At 37.0% G+C, this 6046-nt stretch overlaps 1 pseudogene across 1 annotated transcript; it reads right to left on the bottom strand.

Moving 5' to 3' along the window:
- Window positions 1-1258: 1258 nt before the first annotated feature.
- LOC307106067 (periodic tryptophan protein 1 homolog) lies at window positions 1259-4478 on the bottom strand (annotated as a pseudogene). Its single transcript has 2 exons — window positions 4447-4478; window positions 1259-2016 (listed from the first exon to the last, which is right to left on the bottom strand). The product of its transcript is annotated as a periodic tryptophan protein 1 homolog (transcript).
- Window positions 4479-6046: the final 1568 nt, after the last annotated feature.

The raw sequence follows: 6046 nt of genomic DNA, 5'->3' as shown, positions 1-6046 counted from the left end.
AGTCTTGGACTTTTGTTGGGAAGTTCTTGATTCTTGATTCAATTTCTCTAATAGCAATCTATTTTCAGATTTTCTATTTCTTCAAAAGACTAGTAATTTTCCTTTTCTTCTAGGTTGTCCAATTTGTTGGGACATAATTTGTTCATGGTAGTCTTTTATGATCCTTTGTATTTCTGTGGTATCACTTTTTAATTTTTGAGTTCTCTGAGTCTAAAGATTGGTCAATTTTAGCTTTTAAAAAACCCAGCTCTTAGTTCATTGATCTTTTCTATTGTTTTGTTTTTTTTTTTAGTTTCTATTTTTAATTTCTCTTTTGATTTCTTTCTTGATCCATTGATTATTTGGTACATGATGTTTAATCTCCACATAGTTGTGAATTTTCCAGTTTTCTTGTAGTTGATTTCTAGTTTCACACACTATTGGAAAATATGTTATTAAGACTGATAGCTGTCAGAGGGCAAAGGGTTTGGGGGGAGGGAGAGGCTGGATGGAAAAGTTGAAGGGATTAAGAAAGAAAAAAAAAACTCCTCATAGACACAGAAAACAGTATGGTGATTACCAGAGGGAAAGGGGGAGAGAAAAACTAAAATAAATAAATAATTAAAAATTTATTGAGACATGTTGTGTGGGGTAGCATGATCTGTCCTGTAGAATTTTTTCATGTGTGCTTGAAAAGAATGTGTATTCTGTTCTTTTGCATGGAATGTTCTGGAAATGTCAAGTCCACCTGGTCTAACGAGTTGTTTAAGGCCACTGTTTACAGTAGCACTGACTGAGAACACTGCTAAGTCATGAGCATTAACTGGAGAACAGTTGGTTTGGAAAGCACACTCCCTGGGGCTCCTGCCTCTGTTCGTGGCCTACTGTGCAATCTTGGCCAAACCACAGCCCTTCCTCACCTGGGCTAACCCATCTATTAAAATTACAGGATTTCCCTCTTTTTAAAAATTATATAAATTAGTAGCTAGTTTACAAACTTAGGTTGCACCTGTGACAGGTGGCATATTTAAGGAATTCTTTTTTAAAAATCTTTTTTTATTACCCTTTCCAAGGAGACCTGCAACAGGAGTTTGTACACTACACACTCAACGGCAAGCATGCAGAGCGGCCCTGTTTTGCTGCTACCACAGCTGTAGTGAGGAATGTCTGGTGTAGGAAATGGATTTTGTTTCTGTCACTCTATATGGAACATTTTTAGGCCAGCTTTTAAAAACTCTAAGTGTTAAGGTAAACAAAACAGGAAATTGTATAATCCTCATCAAGACTCCATTGGTGTATCTGAGCTCCTGCTCGCAAAGGGCCACTCATAGATGAATTGCTTGCATTACCAAGAACAAGCCTTTCTCATCTTCCAAATGCTTCATTGACTGAAGAGACTGTGCTTATATCCCAGACCCAGAGCCCTTCTTTCTGACCTCCAAAGGCATAAATAAATGGCAGGTCAGGGCAACAGGCAGAACAGAAGAGAACTCTCATGTTCATGTCTCTGCACTGAACCAGATTGGCCTAACTCCCAATATGTCCCAGATCTTCACCTATTTGTCTGCCGATGCGGTCACAAGACAATCCTTGATTTGACTGCTGAGATCAAGACCAGAGATTTCATCATTGTGTGCATTAAGTGTAAAAATTGGCTCATCTGAACGTGCATCCAAATTATATACAAAGCAGTCATCTGTACTGGCCAAAAAATGACAAGGTGAAAAGTGATTCCAAGTCACTCTCTCAATCTGCTCGCTGAATCACCACATTCGAAGCCTTTCCTCTGGACTTTGGCAGTCATACAAAGCCACTGACTTATCATATGATCCAGAAATCGGAGTCTGTGCTTCAAATAGATGAAACTGTAGAGTCTGAACCTTGTCCGTGTGCACAGCAAGGCCAGCTGCTGGTTTCCCCAAGGACACATCCCTCAGAATCACAGTGCTGTCAGCTGATGTATTTGCCAGCACATTTCTGATCAGCTTATTGCATGAATCGTACAGGGCAGCAACAGTATACCCTTCTGCTGAGGACCTTCAAAAAAAAAAAAAAAAGGGCAAAGGACCGGAATAAACATCTTTCTAATGAAGACATACACATGGCCAACAACTACATGAAAATAAGGTGCTCAACATCACTAATCATCACTAATCACAAAACCACAGTGAGATTCCCCTCACAGCTGATAAAATATCTATTATAATCAAATGGAAAAGAGCTAACAAATACTGGTGAGGATGTGGAGCAAAGGGAAGCCTTGTGCACTGTGGGTGGTAATGTGAACTGATATGCAATATGAAGTTTCCTCAAAAAATTAAAAATAGAACTATGCACTTATGACTCAGTAATCCCACTTCTGGGAAAGAGCCAAATGAAACAGAACCATTAAATGGAAGAGATTTTTGTATGCTTACGTTCATTACATCATAATTTACAATAGCCAAGGTATGGAAACATCCTACGTTTCTGTTGATGAGTAAATGGATAAAAAAATGAATACATATATAATGGATATATATAATGAAATATTTTTCAATCATGAGAAAGAAGAAAATCCTGCCATTTTTAACAATATGGATGAACCTGGAGGGCTTTATGTTAAGTGAAGTAAATCAGAGAGGGAAATACAAATACTGCATGGTATCACAGTGAAGAAAAAAAGTTTGACTCTTGATCATAGAAACAGAATAGAAAAGTGGTTGTGAGGGGTTTGGGATGGGAGGAATGGGGAGAGATTGGTAAAGGGTACAACTTTCAGTTATAACAAGTGAATGAGTTTTGAGGATCTAATGTTTAGCATGATGACTGTAGATGATAACACTATTGTATAACTAAAATTTGCTAAGAGCGTATAAGTTAAATGTCTTTCACACAGAGAAAAGGTAAACATGTGAGGTGATGGATGTGTTAATTAACCCTGTGAGGGGAATCCTTTCACACTGTATATATATTTTGAATCTTCACATTGCACATTTTAAATATCTTACAATTTTATTCATCAATGTATCCCAATAAAGCTGAAAAATTAAAAATAGTGTTAATGAATCTTCTAAAAGGCCTTATATTTTTCCATTTCTTCCTCTTGAAACATTTTTACTCTGCTGATTGAATATCCATGAACAACTTTTCCAGAATTCCTCCCTATTCATTCATTATAATCCTACTCTTAGATGTAAATTATAAATATAGTCGATATGCAAAGTATGCATTCAGAGTCTGAATTTATTTCCTTAGTGTAATGTTGCCAGGAAGAATAAAGTGTTTTTCTATTCTGTTACCAGATTCTGCAGACAACTTTATTTTGATTGAATAGGAAATGTGAATTAAAGAGTTATCTAGCTGCCAGCTTACTGAGCACACTGTAGTGTATACGGATAATGAATTATAATGTACATCTGTAAGTTTATAGTGTTATTAACTAATGTTACCTCAATTTAAAAACAAAGGCTATGAAGAACTTTATTACTCTAGTAGTAATCTGTAATATTTTTAAGCATGGAATGCTTCAAGTTAAAACACTTTGGGAAATGTCTTTTTGATAATTATAATAATCACTCTATCAGTCAATGTACTGTTAGTGTTCCCTCACTCTGTTGTTATTCTAGCATAAAAATCTGATCTTGTTAACCTCCTACACCATATTTTTTCATGAACCCTCTCCCTCCTCAAACCCCTCTCTTTCCTCCCCTCCCCATGATGGGGCAATCTCTAAATTGATTACCTGAGAGGCACTGCCCTTCATGATCTGGCTGCTCCCCCCTTTCATACATTATGTTCTCTTCCTCCTACTCTTTTTGCTTTGAATTTCAACAATACTCAACTACTTGCCAGGTTTGTCCATATATTGGTACATATTGTCTAAATGACACACTTCTATTTACCAATTTAGGTGATCTTAAATACTTCCCTAAACTCAACATTGCCCCTCTCTTAGCTCCTCCTCTTCTCTTTCCTCAGTACTTTGCACAATATGTCTGTACTAGCAAATGCCTATTTGTTCACAGAATACATATGCTTTGAGGGCACCCTGATGTGACAGGTATCTGTATCTGTGAAAGTCTTTTCTTGCCACCCGCCCCTCAGGAACTCCAGAAGAATTCCGCTGAGAAGAGAGCTCCTAACTCTGTCTGGAACCTGGATGCTTCATGTCTCGTCTCCACTCCTTGTCTTCTAGCATTATATTGATGTTCTTTTCTCTCCTGAGAATTTTCAACTTGGTTCCATTTAGTCCGAGCTTGAGTTTGGATTCTTTCTAATTTCCTTCTTTGGAAATTAGAAACTCACCCAGTAACACATAATCCAGATTCTTGAATCCCAGCCGAGAAAAAGCACTAAAGGCTTCAAAAAATAAAATAAAATAAAAAATGGCAGAGTCGTCTATAGGCACTTCTTTTGGACATTATTTTTCTTTCCTTAATCCATTTTGAAGGGAGGAATTATGTTTATACCTGGCATAAAAAATACTGTACATCAAGCATGTCAAACTCTCGGGCCATGGGCCGAATGTGGCCTATAATGAATATTTTTGCGGCCCAGCCAATATAATGGTATGTAAGAAAAATTTTAATAAAAATTTCATAACTTAATTTTTACAATACTCTGTTATATATAATTACTAATAACGAACTACAATGTTCGCTAATGGCTGATTACTATAATCGTGTTGCATTCATTTATTTCCCTTATGCACCTTGCACGCAGGCGCACATTTCTCTCCACTAATAGTGGCAGTGAATATCTTAGCAACCGATTGCCATGGCATTAGTCTTGGACTGACTTGTTTGGTGTGTGCAACAGGAAATACATCGCTTTCGGAGAACAAGAAAAATAGGTTTATTTGCGTTACGCTTATTAATTTGTGCAGTTATTCAGTGTCTGGTAAGTTAATGTTCAAGAAAAAGTTAATTTTTATTAAAATGTTCTATTATTTTATGTTAACGATTACTCATTTATTTTTGCCCTTTGTATTTAGCATCTCTCTAAGGAAATAAACCTATGTTTCTATGAAAATTGAAGCTTTTGTTTTTTGGCAGCCCACAACAACTTAAACCTTCTTCATTTGGCCCATGTTGGCCTTTGAGTTTGACATGCTTGCTGTACATATGTAAACCTAATTAAATGAGTGAACAAATAAATTAATTTATTATTGCTACCTCGCTCACTACAGGGTGATTTTTGACAATGACATTAAACTCAATTTTCCCTCAAGTAGTTATGGTCTAGCAGAGTGCTTTTTAAATTGTACTCTGAGGAGTCCTCAGCGGGTGATGGAAGTATGCTGGGGGCAGTGGATGAAAGACAAGAAGGGCTAAGCAGGCAGGGGTCCAGGCTGCAGAGAAAAGTCCCTAGTATGCATTTTCTGCATTGGACTTCTTCCAATATTTCAGCTGAATAAATGTTTCCAAGACTCCAAATTAAAAAAAAAAAAAAAACATAACAAAAAACATAAAAACACATACACCAAAACCACTGAGGCAAAGCTAAACAAGAGAGAGGCACCGGGTAACTTCCCACAGCATTTAAACCTGTTTCAATTATACTTTAATACATTTCCTAAAACTTTTCTAACTATGACACTAAATTTTCCAAGAAGACAAACAAAGCATTACATGCTTGGCAAAGTTGCTTCTACATCTTTAATGATGACAGACTTCCCAAGAATAGTCCATGGGCCAAATTTGCATAACAAAAAGATTTATTTACCAGGCATCCCTCACAGAGGAAATTCAATGATTTAATAATTCCATACCACTTTAACTCCTTGGCACCTAGAACTTGGAGAGTCTCCCACCAGGAAGACAATTGCCAACAACAATGGACACCTTGGAAAGTGCTAATGCAAAAGGATTAGTGAGCTAGTGCAGACAAAATGAATTATGCTTAGCACTTACGGGTTTTCTGCGGGCAGTAGTAGGATAAATGAGGTATTATTAGTACCGTACATTTTGTGCCAGAGGCAATATCTAGCACTCCAGTGCTTTATACTACTTGATATGCCAGCCTCCACAGTACGTTCATCCAAGCTGATGCTGACAGAGCAAAGTAACACACTGAGAGGAAATCC

The sequence above is a fragment of the Cnephaeus nilssonii genome (assembly GCF_951640355.1).
Source record: "Cnephaeus nilssonii genome assembly, chromosome: 10".
Classification (NCBI taxonomy): domain Eukaryota; kingdom Metazoa; phylum Chordata; class Mammalia; order Chiroptera; family Vespertilionidae; genus Cnephaeus; species Cnephaeus nilssonii.
This window is presented reverse-complemented; position numbering and strand designations above follow the sequence as displayed.